Source organism: Pteronotus mesoamericanus, unplaced genomic scaffold (assembly GCF_021234165.1).
Source record: "Pteronotus mesoamericanus isolate MK-2021 breed Mesoamerican mustached bat unplaced genomic scaffold, CSHL_Meso_final scaffold_54, whole genome shotgun sequence".
NCBI lineage: Eukaryota > Metazoa > Chordata > Mammalia > Chiroptera > Mormoopidae > Pteronotus > Pteronotus mesoamericanus.
Window position 1 is genome coordinate 30995777 of NW_026555321.1, and position 19977 is coordinate 31015753.

Consider the following 19977-nt stretch of genomic DNA (forward strand, 5'->3'; position numbering starts at 1 on the left):
ATTAGGTAGAGCTGCTATGACTCCCTGTCTTGGTAGTGTGGCCTAACGTAATAGGTGTCCTGTAGTGTCCAATGGCACAGCCTCCCCTATCTCTCAAGCTGAGTACTCAGGATGTGCCCTTTGTGTGGGTTGAGCACACCCCCCTTTTGGAGTTGAGCTTTCATTGCTGTTAGCAGATCAATGGGAGGATTTACCCAGGCAAGTCAGCTACAAGGACTGGCTTTGACCACTGACTACCAACCTCTGCCCTCTATGGATGATAAACTGTGCAGGCGCAAGAGGATGGGGCTCTAGTGTGGTCTGGGGCTGTCTACTGGGTGCACAAGCTCAGGGGTTTCCCGGGTGGTACAGGCCAAGGTCTGTCCCTACCTGTGTTCTTTCTGGGGCCACCCTGCATGAGCTATAAAACAGCATGAGATGGCTGCTAATTGTGCTGGGCTTGGGGATTACCAGGGCGAAGCCAAGCTGTGAATCTAGGCTGGCTGCTGCTTGTGCTGGGCCTGGGACCACTTAGCCAGAGGCAGAGGTGCCAGGTCTTATTGAGGCTGACTGTTGCTTATTTGATAGTAAGCATGAGCCAAGACCAGACATTCATATGGAAAACCCTCTGTTAACAGCTTGAGTGTGCTCATAAGTTGGGTGGAACAGAGCCTTAGGGGATCTCCAGGGTGATAGAGTCTCAGATATGGCACTGGCCTGCCAGCTCTGTGCCTTCCTGAAGAGAAGGCTCAGAAAAGGGACAATGGTGTCTGCCCACCTTTCTGTCTGGGTTGAAACAGTCCTCCATCTCCCACCTTGATGCCAGACACTTTTCAGTGCCTCCCTGGATGCCACTGGTGCCTTTCAAGCTGCTACATCAGTGCTGGAGCTCAGGGGGAATGAATATGAGTAAGGTGTCTGGGTTATTTAAGATAGACTGCTTGGGACTCCAAAACTCTCTTCCAGTGACTCAATCCCCACTGACTGTTGCAGCCGAAGTTATGGGGACTTATCTTCCTGGCACTGGAACTCTGGGCTGTGTGGCCTAGTGTGAGGCTGGGACTCCTCACTCCCAAGATAGTCCTCCTGAATTTTCATCCACTACTCATGGGTGTGGGACCAGCCCATTCTGCATCTCTGCCCCTATTACCTGTCTGGATGGATGTGGTTTCTTTAATTCTGTAGTTGCCAGACTTCCATTCAATTTAATTTCTGACATTTCTGAGTGATAGTTGTTCTATATATTAGTTGTAATTTTGATGTGTGAGGAAACGAGCTGTGTTTACCTGTGCTGCCATCTTGACCAGAAGTCTCCACATTTTCTTCTACTGTTTGTTTTTGAAAGTTTCTATGCTCACCCCTGTCCTTAGTCTATAAGCTTTCCCCAAAGCAAAATTACTCATTTTTTTTATATCAATAGCTATCTACATGCCAATGAATCCCAGGACTGTTTATCTAGTGCTAACTTCCAAACATACATTTAAGTATGTTGGAAAGCCAGGACTTGGATTTCTCACAGACATCTCAAACTCAACAAATCTGAAACTAAGCATACCTTTTCCTAAATTCTCCCCCTTTTCCTGTATGTCCTAGTTTACTTAGTACTTCTGTACATTCAAGGTAGAAACCTTAAACTCATCTTGAATTTTCCTCTCTCACATCCAATTAACTGCTAATTGCTAGAGGCAAGGCCTTAGACAGTCTTCTGGAATGAAATAAAGGTAACAGTTACTGAATATGGACCAGGACCAGGTACTGCAGCCGGGGTGTACTCTTCTCCCAACTGCCCAAAGAAGTGAAGTGCCAGTTCTATAGAGGAAGAAACTGTGATTAAGAGAGGGAAAAAATTTACAGAAGCCTGTATAGTTAATTAAGCGGGAGGACCAAGATTCAAATTCCAGTGTTATTCTGCCCATACTCTTCAGGCAACTTCATGCTTCCTGTCCAAGTCAGCTTTCCTTCTCTCCTTTTCCACTGCCTCAAGTCAGGCCCACCATCTCATACCCCCACTCCCAAAGGATGATATTCAGGCTCTCTTCTCTACACAAGAGGTCACCATCAGAACTGGTAGGCACTGGTGGCTCCCTTGTTAACCAAACAAACAAACCCTTACTAGACTTCAGAATCAGATGTCATCCCTATCTTAGATTGCCAGTTTCCCAACCTTATGCCCTACTGATGCCCCTATGAAACCTCTCCCCTTGTCTACCAGAAAAATTCCTTCTTATCTCTTAAGATCTTTTATGAAGCTCTCATTAACACCCAGAGTCGGTGAGTACCATTGGTTCCCTTCTCCAAATGCAAACTGCCATTAGAGCATTTACCACCAGGAATCGTACTTACATTTTTGATCATACCCTTTTAAAAACTTTTGAAGTACAGTTGTCCCCCACTCCCTCTTCTCTGCAAAGAATATGTTCTAAGATGCCCAGTATGGTTGCCTGAAACAGCAGATAGTACCAAACCCTATATATACTGTTTTTTCCTATACATTCATACCCTTTCACTTAAAGGAAGCACCTTATGGCTTCTCTTTGTCATATATCTGAATTGCCAGCATTACTACTTTTGTACTTTGGGGCCATTGTTAAGTACAAACAAGGGTTAATTAAACACAAGCACTATGATACCAAGAGAGAGGATCTGATAACCAAGATGGCTGCTCAGTGACTAATGGGCAGATAGCACAAAAAACATGGACACATTCAACAAAAGAATGATTCATGTCCCAGTGTGACAGCACAAGATTTCATTATACTACTCAGAATGGCATGCAATTTAAAACTTGTGAATTATGTTCAGACTGAGATTAACCACAGGTAAATGAAACTATGAAACCATGGATAAGGGAGGACCACTGTAATAGCAGCAGTAATAGTAACTGTTCTAACTGAATGCTTACTCTATGCCAAGCACTAGACAAAATATTTTACATATTATCTATGACATCCCCAAAGTTGTTGCATTAAGCCTACTTTACAGAAAAGAAAATAGAAGAAGAGATTAAATAATTTGCCCAAAGTCACATAGGAAATGGAAGAGCTAAGTTTATAACCCAGGTCTAATGGCTTCAAAGCCTTGGCTTTCATCATTATATTATACATTTTTGAAGGAAGAAGCACCTCCCCTTTTTCAGAACCTTTATATTGCCCATCAGCCCCACATATGCTAAAAAAGTCAATTATTCTGAAAAAACATTTACATACTAACTTCCCCTACAACCAAGTCAAAAGAAAAAGATGTGACCAGAGCAATCACACAATATGGAAGGAACTCAACACAATAGCAGAGAGTGGTACAAAATGGATTTCATCTGAAATTCTCTGTGTGATGGGTCGTCAGGCCTCTACACACGTTAGTCATCCACAACTTACTCTTAAAGGTCTACAGCAACCTGTTTTCATCATCATTCTGATGGCATGCTGAGGTCATCAAGGAGGAATTTTACCAGTGCCATAGTCAAAAGAGAAAACTCTATTCTATATAGCATGTCAGCAGCTGAGGAAAAGTGACTGATGACCACTTAGAAGATAAAGAACAGGCATACAAAGAAAGTAATTTGCATGAAGTACATCTTTCAAACATTTCCTGACTTATTCGGTCTTTGAGAAATTTCAAACAGAACCTCAGAGCCTATTTCACAATAGGATATGGTTGGTATTCAGCTGCTGAACTTTTGCTTGACAGGCTAAGAAAAGAGGAAGGTCTTAGGCAACAGCAGCAACATGTGAATAGGAATCTGCTAGAAACATCTAAATAGTACACTCAAGTATAGATGTATCACTTAGAAACCTATACATTTATATCACATTGCCATCTTCCCTACACTGGAAGGGAAAAAATTAAAGAAGAAATGATCAGAGGGAATTCTGGAGGGAGTAGGAAGTGAGTACTTGATGCAGTCATTTATGTGTAACTAACCTAGTCCAAACATTACCTACTTCCTAAAAATAAAGGCTTGCCTATATAACCCTAGACAGTGCAGGTAAGACTTCTGGCCTCTGCTTAGCTTAAAAAGCTAAAAGATTATTTCTATCAACCTTCAACATTACATACAGACATATTCAAGGAAAGAAAGTGAAAGAGGCATCATTGTAAGTGTGGCTCAATTTTATTTCAAACTATTTCTATCATATTCAGGATGTGAAACCCAGGAGTTACACAAGATGGGATTGTATAACTTCCAGTGAAAGAGAAAGGCTTTGATAAGGATTCAACACTTGAATGAACAAGAATCCCAGCTGTATAAGAAAGACAGCAGTAACCAAAACATCTACGCAAGATTAAACTGAAAAAGGAGGAGGGTGATTAAACAATACAGACCCCCTGGGGTTGTGTCTACCATCTAAATTTGGTGCAAATTTCAGGTTTTTATGAAAATAAAACTAAATCATGCTCGGCAACTTACAAATATAAGATTAAAAAAAGTACCATTGGATTTAAAAGTTTCTGTCCAAATGGACGTAAACCTTGTGTTTATGCTGTTCTTTAATGTCAAATACCCACAGGAAATGTATATTAATGGTTGCTTCCTAAGAAAGAGGCTATGGGTCAAGAGATAGGAGGATGGAGAAACTTAGTTTCACTGTATTACCTTTTCACCCTTTGAATTTTGTGTATGTGGGATAATAATTAAGGAAGAAGTAAAATCATTAAAGAAAGAACACCTAACCCAGTGGCACAAAGACAGGGAATGAGAGAGATAAGACTGCCAGCTCAACTGCTTTAGTGCCAAGAAATAACACCTGGGAGATCCTTGATTTAAAAAAATGTCTTATTCATCTTTATTCAGCAATTAGCACAGTGCCTAGAATATATTAGCTCAGTAAATGTTGACATGAAATAATAGCTCTTCCCCCGCCAAAGAGCCAAAAGATGAATGTTACAGTGAGACAAATTTCAGCAGTTTAAAAATTACTAATAGCCTGAATTGTCCAAATAGGAAATAGATTGATTAGAGAGATAATGAATTTTCTATTATGGAAGTGTTCAAGCATATATTAGGTGATTATTGGCCAAGTAACACTGCACAAAGGATTACTGTATCAAGCAGTCAGGCAAGGCCAGGGGTTGGCAAGCTATTCCTGAAAAGGGCCAGAGAGTAAATATTTTAGGCACTGAAGGCCAAAACAGTTTCTGTCACATTTTCTTCCTTCTTTTTTACAATTCTTGAAAAATGTAAAAAACATTCTTAGCTCATAAACTGAAAAACAAACAAACAAAAAGCGGGGGTGGGGGGGCAGGCAGGATCTGACTTGCAAGCTGTAGTTTGCTGACCCCTACACTAAATGACCTCCCAAAGCCATTATTTTTGTATTATTTGAAGGTGACAACAATATATTTTGTTCTTAGGGAGACTGACATTTGGGGAAAATTCTTTTTAGCGGGTAGTAGAGATCTACAAGGATTGCCGAGGGGAAGCAGATTGCAAGACCAGATTCCAAGGCCACATTTGCTGATCTACAATATGCACCTTATAGTATGCAAACACATCTTTGTGAACTAGTAAATGCAGTCTACACAAAACACTCTCACACATATGTCAGCATCGTTAAACCTAGGTAAAGTTCATTTGATATTTATCGAAGCTTGTAACATGCAGGGAAGACTACATCAGCATCATCTCACATCCTAAATAGACATGTCACCACGCCTCTGATGTTTTTCTTCAATACCTTCTCTTGGACCTCTGTGATTGCCTCCCAACTTCTCTAGTGCCACCCTGGTGGCCCTGCTACTCCCCACCTCTGATTTGATGCTGAAGAAACATTGAGCTGCTTGGTGCCCCTCTAACACACTTGCTGTCCTGCCTCCACAACCCTAAACAAACAGCCCTCTTTGTCTAAAAGGTACCCCAGCCCCCATGACTGCCTGGGACTTTTCAAAATCCAGATCAGAGATTAGCTGTTATAGAAAACCTTCCCAGAGGTGCTTCTCAGTCTCTTCATTTCTCTCATGCTCCTCCCATCAGCTATAGTTAACCACTTCTGTCTCTAAGCTACCTCTACATTTAGTAGTACTGTTCAACTCTGCTTATTCATCTGCCTCCAATCCAGCTAATTGTAATGTCTACAAATACAGATTCTGGCTCTTGATATACCTTAGTCCTTTACGGAATGGCTCTCAAATGTTACTAAGATGAATTCTGGAAATATTTTTTTTAAAGATTTTATTTATTTTATTTTTAAACAGAGGGGAAGTGAGGTAGAAAGACAGGAAGAGAAGCAACAATGTGTGGTTGTCTCTCGCATGTCCCCTCACTGGGGACCTAGCCCGCAACCCAAGCATGTGCCCTGACTGGGAACTGAACAGGTGATCCTTTGGTTCACAGGCTAGCGCTTAATCCACTAAGGCACAACAGCCAGGTCTAGAAACCTTTTAAAAATACATTCTAGAACCCCAAGAGAAACAAGAGAGAAAAATAACCCAGGTGTTTGAGAGGACAAACTCCAGACTTATTACCATGGAATATGGAGAATAGAGTAAGAAGTCAAGAATATATGGAGATAAGCCATATGGCTTGAAAGGTCTTTAAACCTATTATTTATTTTTTTTAAGGACTAAGATCTTAGAAGACAGGAAATATGCATGAACAAAGCAATTCAAATGAAAACTTCCTCAACCAAATACAAAAATAATAAAGAATAAATACTTCTTCCTGAAAGTAGGTATATAAGTTAAAAGCCTAGGTTCACAGTCTCAAAGTATCTCTCCACCAAAAAAAAGAAAGAAAGAATTAATTATAAAAGAAAGACAAAGTGACTCTTCAGTGACAAAATCTGACAGACACCATCTTAATGAAGGGATCAAAGTTAACACCAGCAGTAATGGAACAAATAGATATTGTGTGGTATCCAACAGAATGCCCTGAAAAGAACATATCGATGGTATCCAGCTGAAAATACATGACCTGGGTCTAACTGGGAAGAAATATCAGGTAAACCCAAACTAAAAACTATTCTACAAAATGACTAGGATTGGCTGGCTTATAATCTTTAAAATTGTTAAGGTCTTAAAAGCCAGGGTAAGTCTAAAGAACTGTTCCAGAGTGGAAGATTAGAAAAGACATGATGACTGGGGGCAACACCTGAATCCTGGATTGATAGTTTCCTATGAAGAATATTATTGAGATGAAATCTGAATGGAGCTTCTGGGAGAAGGATATATGGAAAGTTTTTGTCTTATTTTTGTAAGGTTTCTGTAACTGTTCCAAATTAAAATATTTAGACAATTTTAGTGCCTAGACACACCCGGCCTATGATATGTTCAATGGAAAAAATCAATCAACATGATAGAAGTTAGAATAGTAATTACAGTGTGGAATAGGGCTATTGACTAGAAAGGGGCACGAGGAAACCTCCTAGGAAGCTGTAAACATTCTATATAGCCTGAGCTGGGTGGTGGTTACAAGGCATGTACGTATGTAAAAATTCATGAGCTATATATTTACATGAGTGCACTTTCCTAAATGTATGTTATACCTAAACAAAAAAGTAGAATAGAAAGCCCTGTATTCAGGCTATACCAATCCTAAAAAGAACCTTCCTATATTCATCTGAAATTAACAGATGACCCATTTTCATTTAGCTTCAATGAAGAGAAATTAATTGCTCTAAACAAGGAGTCTAAATGAAATATCATTTCCATACATTTTCTAGCATTTTGTTATTAATGATGCTAAATACGGAAGTATTTTGGCTTTCCTGTTTATAAAATTGGAACAGAAGTGCTTCCTGGAGTCTGCCCAACTGTCTCCCTCCATGGGAGACCAACAGGATTGGACACAGCATATATTAAGCTAGTGTAGGATTTCTGAAATGGAGAATTGATCTAAATAAATAAATAAATAAATAAATAGCAATCAGAGATTTAAAAAAAAAAACCACAACAAATAAACCTGTTGTTAGGAAAACTAGACCCTTGTAGGGAGGGCAGAAAAACAGACCAGCCTAACTATACTAAAAAAAATCTCTCCCTATAATTTTTCTGTGTGTATTGTCGGGTTTTTGTCTGTTTGCTTGGGGAGGGCAGGGGAATTTTGAATGGTTCAGAGAAAGAATGCTAAAAACTAAGGTAGTTGGGAGCCTGGGTTTCAGCAGAAAAACCCAGTTTTGAGTTATGGCTCCACCTCACACTGGCTGAGTACCCTTGGGCAGGTAACTTCATCTCCTGTGCCTAGATTTCCTCATCTGTAAAATAAGGATAATTAAACCCTACCCAGGAGGTTGTTGGAAAGGCTAAATAAGAACATGTTGGATGCGCCTGTTATGGTGCCTGACATACAGCTCGCAGTCAATAACAGTAGCTGCTGTTAGTTTTCCTTGTCACATCTCCTCACAATCCTACACACAACAATGCCTAATATGGCTGACCTTCCCCGTGTTCACTACTGGAATTCTCTCTGCCTCAAAACACACCTTATATGAGTCCCACCTCCTTTCACTGTAGTGACAGCAGACGTCTAATTAAAATGAAATGGATGGTCTCTTGCTATAGGTCATTGAGGGGAAGTCCAGAGGACAAGTTCTAAGGCAGAGGTGTCCAACCCAGGCCACATGCAGCCCAGGATGGCTACGAATGCAGCCCAACATAAAAAATCATAATTTACTTAAAACATTACTTAGTTTTATTACTAAATTTTTATACTAAGTTTTATTACTTAGATATGTACATTTTCTATATTAGTGATCACAACTTTGGGACCTGCTTGACAATTTTAAAAGATTATCAAAAGGGCTACCGCATAATTAGGGTTATTATATAAGGGCTTTTTTGCTTATCTGTAGTGATGGATATCATGAAAATTATGCACGGACTTTTTTTTTGCTCCTCAGTTTTCATTAGTGTTTGCATACTTAATGTGTGGCCCAAGACAACTCTTCTTCTTCCAGTGTGGTCCACAGACAACAAAAGGTTGGACACTCCTGCTCTAAGGCGTTAGGACCACTCTGTTCAATTTCTCTGAGGCCACGTGGGGCCATTCACTTAACAAAAGTGCCAGAATAACCGCAATTTGGCCTTGAAGTAGCTTCTCTGGGCCAAAATGGAGCACATGAAACAAGCTTCTGTTCTCATTTTCCCAGCTGTGGGGCTGCAAGCTCTGGCAGTCATTAAAATAAGCACCAAACCACATGACCAAGTCCCACTGACAAACAGAATATGTTCTTAGCTGCTGATGGGTAAAAAGGAAGTAGAGATGGCCAGAAGCAAGGAGAAGGGCCTGCCTGGCATATGAAGCCAACACACATTCTGCAGCCTTATGATGCTTGTGCAACTTCATGAGTTTTGGAAATAATTTGCAAGGTTGCTAAAGAGAGGGGTTTAAAAAGCCTTCCCTTCCAAAAGGAAAGGGGGAAGTTCCAAACTTAGAAGATTAGGCTTCACAGGAAGATGAAAACTCAGGACTCCTATGGGGGAATCAGGGGGTGCAAAAGCCTCAATTCTTTTTAAAAATTACATTAAAATCAAGATGCCCCTGAGCCAAACTGATGTCTCCACAAGACACCAAGTCATCCAAAATGGCTTTTCTGTAACTGTGCTGTTAGATGGTAATAGGTGTCATATAAGCTGGCAGGATAATTGCTATTATGGACGAGTTGTCCTCTCACGTCCATGGAAGCCACCTATTCCCACAGAGTTGACGTTTGTTTCTTCAGAAGGTCAATCAGTCACCTCCATAGTGTTCAAGATATAACGTGCATTCTCACTGGTTACTTCTGGGAGTTGTTTTTCTCTTTTCTTTTCTTTTCCTTCTGTTGTAATAACCCAAATCTTCACATACAACCTGCTCTCATCCAGCCTCAGTTTTTAAAGAATGGACACAGCATTGCGGGGTGTGGGATGCCTATGAGGGAGTGAAAGTGAAAGCTGAAAAAAAGTCTGGAAGAGAAAGGAACAACGGAAAGATGATGGAGAACAGTATGTCTGCATTTGAATCTTTTGTTACCTCCACCAATCAACAGTGACACGTTGGTGCATCCCGTACACGAAAGCTAGCCACCTGGATTCACCTGAATTGCTGGGGAGCTCTCTGGTCAACCAACAACTAAAAGTTGTGATAGCATTCTAAAAGCTAGCTGAAAAATGAAGGTTTGCTTTTGAATAACAGTCTCTGTGGTTTTCATTTCTGGGAGCCTTTGAGGAGTCCTGGAAAATAGGAGAAGTGCTAAAAAATTGGGACACGCCAACACTTGATTTCAGATTTTCAGAATATCTGATTTCCAAAGATGAAAATTAGGATGGATTCCAGAATCCACTGGACAGATTTTGCTCTAAGGAAGGGTATTATAGGAACCATTCTTGTCCACATGGCACCTTTGTATAATTAGACAATTGTACCCCTTCAAGACATTTTACTTCCTTTCCTTAGAAAATTGTTATATTAAGTTAGCGCAAGGCATCCTATGCTTGTCTGCCAAAAAACTGTCATTACAAAAGTACATCCATGATGCCTATGAGGTAAACAGAACCCGCTCAGATGTCTGCAGCAGTCCCGAATCACCACAAAAGGCCACTATAGTTTCTTTAAGAACAAGGCTGCAGATGACTGCATGTCTGCCTGATCACAGAAGAACCATAAACATAGGAAATAGGATATCTGGACCTCAGCAAGGTCTCTGACAAGACTGCTCCAGATATCCTAGATGAAGATGTAGGCAATAAATAGTAACATAATTAAGAGGAATTAAGAACTGGCTAAATAATCTTATTCAAAAAATGTCGGTTAAGGAATGAACTAACGTTAACAAGAAAGGGGCTAAGTCTTTGGCTCAGTTTTTGGTCCTGTCCAACTTATTTTTACAGTGGTCCCCCATCCACTGCTTCACTTTTCACAGTTTCAGTTACCAAGGACCAACCACAGCCCAAAAATACTAATTTAAAAATTCCAGAACAATTCATAACTTTTAAACTATACTTTGTTCTGAGTAGTGTGAGGAAATCTTGCACTGCCCAGTTCCATCCTGCCATGGTTGTTAATCATCCCTTTGTCTGGCATATCCACAATGTATATGCTACCCACCTGTTAGTTTAAAAAAAAAAATCTTCAAGGATTCTCAACTATTGATATCACCTGCTCTTGACATGTGACCATCAACATCATCATGTCTCAATGATCCAGGATTACCCAAAAGAGATGACCCTCTTTCTGATGTAAAATCAGATCAATAGTACCCTAGGAGTAGCTTGCACCATTCACCTCACCACGTATCATCTCACATCACCACAAGGGTGAGTACAGTAAATAAGATAGTTTGACAGAGAGACCACATTCACATAACTTAAATTACAGTACATTGTTATAATTATTCTATTTTATTATTAGTCATTGTTGTTCATTTCTTACTGTGCCTCACTGATAAGTTAAACTTTATGACAAGTATGTATGTATAGGAAAAAACTACATAGGGTTCGGTATTATCCACAGTTGCACGCATCCACTGGGGTTCTCAGAATGTATCCCCCATGGATAAGGAAGGACTATGATAATTTATCTATATTAATGAATATTCATAAGTATTCACTAAGTATTTATGTGTGCTGAAACTGCATCAGGGGCTTACAGAAGTAAAACAGACACATAAACAAATCTATTCAATAAAGTATTGTTATTACATTTTATCAGTGACTTGGATAACAATATGCTTATCAGCTCTACATGTGACATGAAGCAGGAAGGAATAAGCAGTATGGTGGGGAATAAAAATTCAGAATAAAAAAAGATTCTGACTGCCTACAATGACAGGCCTGTTTTAACAAGATTAAAAATTTTCATAGAGGTAAATATAGGGTCATAAATATCAATCCAAAATAATCCCAAGATCGGACAATGCAATCTGACCCACTGTAGGCAGAACAATAGACAAAAGGGCATAGCATCATAAGTCAGAGAGACCCAAGTTCAAATCCTACCTCTGCTACTTCTAGCCACACACCTTTGCACAAGTCACTTAACTTCTCTGAGCCTGTTTCCCCACCTGTAAGATAGGACACCACATATAATAAAGAATTATTGTGAGGATTCAATTAGAAAATGCATGTATCTGACTCAAGGTACTCAAAAGTAAAACTATTGACTTCCAATCAAGATGGAGGTGTGGGTAGATATGCTTTGCCTCCTTGCCAACCATAAGAAGGATCACAACTAACGTCAAAACAAAAAACCCAGAGCTGCCAGAAAATCAAACTGCATGGACGTCCAACAACCAACAATTTAAAGAAGCCATATTCATCCAGGTAGGAGAGGCAAAGACAGGGAACCAAGGGTGGAGAGGATGCGGTGCGGCAGCAGCAAGGTGGTGGCAGTGAAGCGATGGCAGCAACTGGCAGAAAGGATAGTCCCACATTCATGTGTAGTAGATAAAAAGCGAGAGAAAGATCTGGGGAGAAAGCGATCCCAGCCCCAGGTCAGAAAGCACAGCTCAGGGTTCCAGGAAACCCCAGGAAAATAAAGTCTCACAACTTCTGGTTCTAAAAACCAGTGGGGGTTGGGGCAGCCAAAGAAATTAAGAAATTCTGCCAGTCTCTCAGGAGAGCCCATTTAAAGGGCTCCCACGGTTGTAGAACGTAGGCACCCCCACCCACTCTGGGAACCACCACCAGAGCAAAAGCTAGAGGGGTGCCAGTCATATACACTAGGTAGGTGAAGTGACTGGAGATGGGACAAGTGCCGAGCAAGCCTCCAGAAGCCAGGCAGCAGTGCTGTCCTCTCTCGAACCCCTTCCCCACATACAGAGCCACAAAGCAGTGAAATGAGTTGCCCTACCCTGGTGATTACCTTAGGCTCCACCCCAAACAACATAACAGGTGCACCAAGACAGGGAGTCAAAGCAGCTCTACCTAATACACAGAAACAAATACAGGGAGGCTGCCAAATTGAGGAGACAAAGAAATATGGCTCAAATGAAAGAACAGAACAAAACCCCAGAAAAAGAACTAAACAAAATGGAGACAGCCAACCTATCAGATGCAGAGTTCAAAATACTAGTGATAAGGATGCTGAGAGAACTCACTGAGTATGGCAAAAGCATAAGGGAAGAAATGAAGGTTACACTCAGTGAAATAAAAAAAAAAAATCCACAGGGAACCAACAGTGAAGGGAAATAAGCCAGGGTTCAAATCAACGATTTGAAACATAAGGAAGAAATGAACAGTCAACAAGAACAGAATGAAGAAACATGAATTCAAAAAAACGAGGAGAGAATACGAAAGCTCTGGGACATCTCCAAAAGTGCCAACATCCAAATCATAGGGATGCTAGAAGGAGAAAAGAAAAAGCAAGAAGTTGAAAACTTATTTGAAAAAATAATGAAAGAAAACTTCCCTAATTTGGCAAAGGAAATAGAGAAACGAGTCCAGGAAGCACAGAGAGTCCCCAAACAAGTTGGACCCAAAGAGGACCATACCAAAACACATCATAATTAAAATGCCAAAGGTTAAAGATAGAGAATCTTAAAAGCAGCAAGATAAAATCACAGTACCTACAAAGGAATTCCCATAAGACTATCAGCTGATTTCTCAAAAGAAACTTTGCAGGCTAAAAGGGACTGGCAAGGTGTAGTCAAAGTGATGAAAAGCAAGGACTTACAGCCAAGATTGCTCTATCTACCGAAGCTATCATTCAGAATTGAAGGGCAGATAAAGTACTTCAACAGAGAAGGGTAAAGCTAAAGGAGTTTATCATCACCAAGTCCTTAATACACGAAATGTTAAAGGGGCCTATTTAAGAAAAAGATAAAAAATATGAACAGTTAAATGACAACAAACACAACTATCAACAGCTGAATCTAAAAAACAAAAATAAACTAAGCAAATAAGCAGAATTGGAACAGAATCATAGATACAGAGTTCATTTGTAGGGTTATCAGTAGAGAGGGGAGAAGAAGGGAAAAGGTACAGAAATTAAGAAGCATAACTGGTAGGTACAAAATAGACAGGGGGGTGTTAAGAACAGTATAGGAAATGGAGAAGCCAAAGAACTTATATGCATGAACTAAGGGGGGGGATTGCTGGAGGGAAAGGGGTACCATGGGGAGGGAGGCAAAGAGGGAAAAATTGGGACAACTGTCATAACATAATCAATAAAATATACTTAAAAATAAGTAAAACTATTATCAACAAAACATGTGCCAAGGCCATTGGGGCTTCATTTTTATTCCTTCAATAAACATTCACATTATGTCCTAGTCCCTGTGCTATATTTCAGGGCTCAATGGCAAAAAAAGCTATTGTCCCTGCCTTTAATGATCTAATAGTTTTGAGGGTTAGACAGACCTGGAGTGACAATATAGCTTTTTGTGGGTAAAGCCAATACAGTTCCGTGTGATGTTTGTACAGAGTGTAACAGAGGAGGAAAGAGGGGTATCTAAATTAGACTGAAGAAGCAGGGATCTATATTTTAGCAAAGATCTGTATTTTAGAAAGGGCACAAACACCAGTGAGGGCCACACTGCTAGGACAAGGCAGGCATATAGGCACAGAGTGAGATGAGCCTGATTTAAGGAAGCGGGAGAAGGGATGGAGATGTGTCAAGGGATACCAGGGAAGTAGAACCTGTAGACTTGTGATGACTGCCTGGGCTGGAAGGGGGAGAGGAATTGATGTTGTAAGAGAGAAAAGTCCACGATGACTCCCTGGGTTCTGTTTTGAATGACTAAATGGAAAAAGGAGAATGAGTGAGACTAAACAATGGAGAAATAATCACAGGTTTGGTGGGAAGTTGCTGGGCTTAGTTCTGAACTTTTTGAGATTGAGGGCTGGCACTCAGGAGATCTAGGCTCAAGAAACAGAGGGGGGGCGCAGTCATTGGCACATAAATGGGAGTTGAATCTGTGGATAAAAAGAGAAGGCAGAGCTTTGGAGTAAAGCAGCATTTAAGGGACAAAAAGAGGAAAAGAGCCCACAATGGAATTTGAGGGGGAAATGACCAGAGAGATACTACAAAGCAGGAATGGTTTTCAAATGTGAAGGAACATCAGCAGTATCAGATGTTCTGAGACTTCAAAAGATAAGGAAGAAAAAATTTTCAGTTCTGGCAACACTGATGTCTGATGACTTGAGAGAGTCAAAGGCAAAGTTAGGAGGCCAGGAGAGGAATGAAAATGTGAAAGACAACGAGGAGGTAGGCAAGAGAGCTGTCCAGGCACATGCAAGCAGCTCTGAACAATAAGAGCTGACAGTGCGACAGTGTCAAGAGCATGATGTGTTTGTCTACAAGGAAGCCAGGCAGGACCTTAGGATACCTCAAGAAAAGTGAAGTTCTGCTCTGCATGATCATACTCCTAAAGGAAAGAGGACTTCCTTTCTGTACTACACAAAGAGAGACAGTTAAACAGGAGCAAGTTCAAAGTAGGGTAGTCAGAATGAAAAAGGGACTGGACCAAGACCAAGTGAATAGATTCTTACCCAGTTTGCCAAGGCCATGGAGATGCACACTGTCTAGCTGGTAACAGAGCAGCACGTATTTATTCTTCCTTGAATCACAATTGGGCCTTACTTACACTGAAAAAAGTGTAAGAATTGGGAGGTAGAGAAGAGAAGGATGGTATTTGTAAACTTCACTCCTCTAGGGGTAAAGTTGGAGGGCAGAGGCAATCTGAGAGGTGGTCAGGAATAATCAATCCGGAAGTACTAATCGAAGAACTCTTCGATTACCATGCAGAGGATTCATTCTCCCCTATTCCAATATTTTGATTCCTATCTTCTTTCTCTCCCCTGTGTGGCATCGCTCCATCAGTTACCTGTCCAGCAAATCCCACTTCTTTATCTTTCAAATCCACCCGTCCTTCTCTCTCTCCACAGCCATTGCCTTGAATCAGGCCTCCTCTGTCACCTAGACCACGGCAACCACGCCTTGACTGGTGTCCCTGCTGGTCCCACGCTGTTCAATGTAATCACCACAATGCTGCCAGGGTAATTTAAAACAGGTGAGAGCATGGTGCACTGTTTAAAACCCTTCAGTGCCCCACTCTCCACCACCACATTTACAAAATAAAGTCGAAACTTCTCAGCATGGCAGTATTAACTGCTATAGCTATTGTTTACCATCAATCAGTGCCAAGTGAATAACAAATATCATCTCATTCTAACAGCAACCCCGGAAGAGCTTATATTGTATATCCCTTTCTTATAGATGAAGAAACTAAAGCTTAGAGTGACTTGCACAAGGTCACAAAACTAGTTCAGTGGCAAAGCTAGCAGTGGGGTATTTTAGGTTCCAAAGTGTGTTCTTAACATTCTGTTGCCAAGGCCCTTCATGATTTGCCTCCTGCTTACCTTTTCCATTACCCCTTATCCTACAACTTCATACTCCAACTGGCAGGTCACACATTGTCACCCATAGCCCTTTGCTCATATTACTCCCAATGCCTGCAGTACCTACCCACTTCTTACCCTTCTTCACCTGTCTAATCCTGCTCATCCTCTAGGACATGGATAAAGCAACAGCTTCTCACAGAAGCCTTCTCTGATGCCTGAGCCTGACTTCTGAACACCCTACATTCTCCAGCATACCTCTACAACAGCTTCATACAATAGTGCTGTTGTCTATCTCCTTGAATTAAAAAAAAAAGAAATTAATTCCTTAAGGACAGGGATGTCTATCTTACTCATTTGGGTATTTCCAGCTTGCAGAGTAGTGTCAAGTACATAGCAGAAGCTCAATAAATACTTGTGCTTATTGTCTACTATGAGAGGCTGGCACAGGAAAGAAGGTTGAATGAGTGCCCTATATTCAAGTTCTTAAAGGGTTTCAAAATTATGTCACATGGTGGGCAGGGAAGAGTTGGCCAAGAAAAATGGAGGGAAAAGATGTTCTAGGCAGCAGAAGCAGCAGGAGTGAAGGGCTGCAGGTGAGACAGCTTGTGAGCAGTTTAATATGACTTGAGCACAGAGTTGGGAGATGGGGAAACAAGTGGGCAAGATGTGCCTTCACAAGTATGGCTTTTTCTTCAATTAAGTGTTAACTCAAATATCACCTCCTTAGAGAAAAGCTTCCTTCCCTTCCCCTCATTATTCTGTGTGTGTGCGTGTGTGTGTGTGTGTGTGTGTGTGTGTGTGTTTATAGCATTTATCAGGATCTGAAACACCTACCACTCATTAAAAATATTGTATTATTGACCATCACCACAACTGTTGCGATCATGATCAAGAAGACGGCTCCATGAAAAGGGGGGTTTGTTTTATTTTCCTGCTACATCACCAAGGCTTACAATAGTGCCCAACACATAACAAAATTCTCAGCTGTTTACTGTGGGTTAAAGAAGAAAAAACAAATCAATCAAACGTGCTTAGCTGGGAGAAGAGGTGGGAAGAGGAAGACAAACTAGCAGCATTCAAAGGTGTGTGGGCAATAAAGTAGAAGTAAGATTCTTAAGGGCCTGAAGTAGGGACAGGATGAAATGACTGGGTAACTGCTTTCAGTTCAACTGATGACTTCTATTTAAGAGTCAAAGCTGGGAGAAGACCAAACAGGAGTAATCAGAAGTAGTGAGCTTTTGTCACTTAAGAAATTTAACCAGTGGGGGTGTCATAGAAGAAATCCAAATATTCAATGGGAAAGGGAACCTGCGACCCAAGGGTCCCAAACTTGCAGCCACAGATATGCCTGGTTTCAGCTGCACTGAGTTTTAAAATTTTTCTTTAATTAGTTGCCAAGTTTAAAAAGTGTATTAGTCCAGGGTTTAAAAATCAAGAGACTGCCTGCCCCTGCGCACAAACGCAAACACACTCACACTGCAGTTTTAATTTCATTTCCCCAACATCGTATATGTTAGTATTATGCCCATGAAACTCAATTCAGTAAAAATAAGTTTGACTCTATTTATGACATAGAAATTCTTACACCTACTCACCTTACCTGACTAATCATTAAAGTTTGCAATCCTTGGCCCAAACCGAGAAATCAAAAATCTTAAATCAGAAAAGCCCAATTTAACGCCATGGCTTCACGAATAACGTTATTAGCACTCCCATTTTACAGATGAGGGAAGAACGCTCAGAAAGGGGAGGAACGTGCCAGTCACACAGCAAGTCGGGCAAAGCCAGAAAGAGCATCTGGCGTCCTAGCTCCCGCGTTCCAACACCGGACATTCGGAGCACTTTTTGCCGGAGGAAAGAAGGGACCGACTTAAGAAATTAGAAGGAGCTTCCTAGTCAGAAGACTCCGAGCTAAACCAGTCGGAGAGGATCGAGCTGGAGGAGGGCGAAGACGTGAGTCAGTTCCTCCTTGAGAGACGTACGATCCTGGGACCCTCTCTGCCCTTTGCCCTCACCGCCGAGCTCGCCCCTTCCCGCCAGGCCTCCAAAACCGGGCCCGCAGGACCCCAGCAAGCCCTCACCAGCGCGGCTTACTTACCGCCGCTCAACTTCCGGCAACCACGGCGACGTCCACAGAGCGCGCCCCTATGACGCAACGTGTCCCCGCCCGCGCCTACTTTAGTGTTAGTGGCGCGCAGGCGCACACAGAGCTGCGGGCCAGCCCGGTAAATGAGTCCCTAGCACCCGGCTGAGTGGGAGGAACTTGACTCTTGCAGAAGGCGGGGCATCAGGAGGTGGGCGAGGCGCCCTGGTGTGAGGAGAGCTGTGCAGGCTTTCTCTTACCAGACGTGGGCCTGTGTGCGAGTATGTGCCACGAAGGCTTTTTAAAAAGTGCTCCAGGAGAGGCAGCATGAAATGTATTCCAAGGACCATTAGGAAACAGGTGTAGATAGACAGATGAGAATTTTAATAGGTAAAAGTCAATGAAATGCGACGGTAACCAACGTGCTCTTTCTAAACTAGGCATTATTCTCATATCTCTCCGCTGTCCATGGGATAAAGTTATTCATCTAAATTATTTATTGAGCGTTTACTATGTGCCACGCAGTGGACAGGTGTTGAAAATACAATAGTAAGCATAAACCTAATCTGATATACTAGGACATTCGCAAAGTGACTCTGATGTAGCTATATAGACTCGTAATAACAAGAGTAATGACTACTATTTATTGATTATCTACAATATTTTCACATCATTAATTGTCACTCAAAGGTCCAGCAAAATATTGTAGGTGTAATATTATCCCCATTTCACATATGAAAGAATAGAGGCTAGGAAAAGTTAAGGGGCTTGCTGAAGGAAGGTTAAAGAACTTTGGGGCCATGATTCTCACTGAAGCCTGTTTTACTTATTAAGGAGATACTTTATTTGATAGGATTCATATACAGGGTGGGCAAGGGGAGGGGAAAGACTACTTGCAAAAGGGAGAGAAATATTGCAATAGAGAGACCACTCTGACCAAAAGATCTGCTTATGTCTCAAGGGTTAGGCAAAAAGAATTTATTCCCTATGGAAGAGTGGAGAAGACTAGAAGGAATTAGGAGTGGGAAAGTGGGAAGAAAGGGTGGCTTGATTAATAGTAGTAAATCAGAGACTGTTTTTACTCAAATGCTTTCCTTAAATTTTATTTTACTGTATTTTCTCCACCACCATTTTTTCCCTCTATACTCTTTCCACATCCTCCCAGCTCCCCTCCCCCCTGCGCCCCTCCCCCACCCCGCCCAAATCCCCTGCAATCACCACACTGTTCTCAGTGTCCAGCCTCTTTTCAACAAGGGCTGTAGGCTGGCTCAACCTTCAGCCTGTGGGAGGGTCCAAATTAAGGAGCCTGGGGAGTGACAGAAGCTTAACTAAAATTGGTTAATAGGCATTCTTTTTTTTCAATCTACAGAGACAAGTAGTTCAGCTAATCATTTATAAGGCAAAGAATAAAAATTCAAGACTGCTTCTGAGCTTGCCACAGGTAAACAAGGAGGCATGCTTGAGTCTTATCTAAGTCATGAGAATTGATGTTTCTTTGCAGTGAACCATTTCTGAAACACAAGAGTGTGTTGGGTGGGGTATAGATTTCTTAAACCATTGCTGTTTTTTAAGCACATGGGGCTCAAATAAAATTCAATATCGTCAACTCTTTCCACTCTGTCAGTTTCCTCTTCCACTGCCCCCTCAGACTGCATGTTTGG

At 41.3% G+C, this 19977-nt stretch overlaps 1 protein-coding gene across 1 annotated transcript in view; it reads right to left on the reverse strand.

Moving 5' to 3' along the window:
* Window positions 1-18379, reverse strand: part of ATG7 (autophagy related 7) — a 282375-nt gene extending 263996 nt beyond the window's left edge. The window contains exon 1 of the mRNA XM_054595174.1: window positions 18332-18379. The gene's annotated coding sequence lies outside the window, so the exon portion shown is untranslated. The remainder of the gene's footprint in view (window positions 1-18331) is intronic.
* Window positions 18380-19977: the final 1598 nt, after the last annotated feature.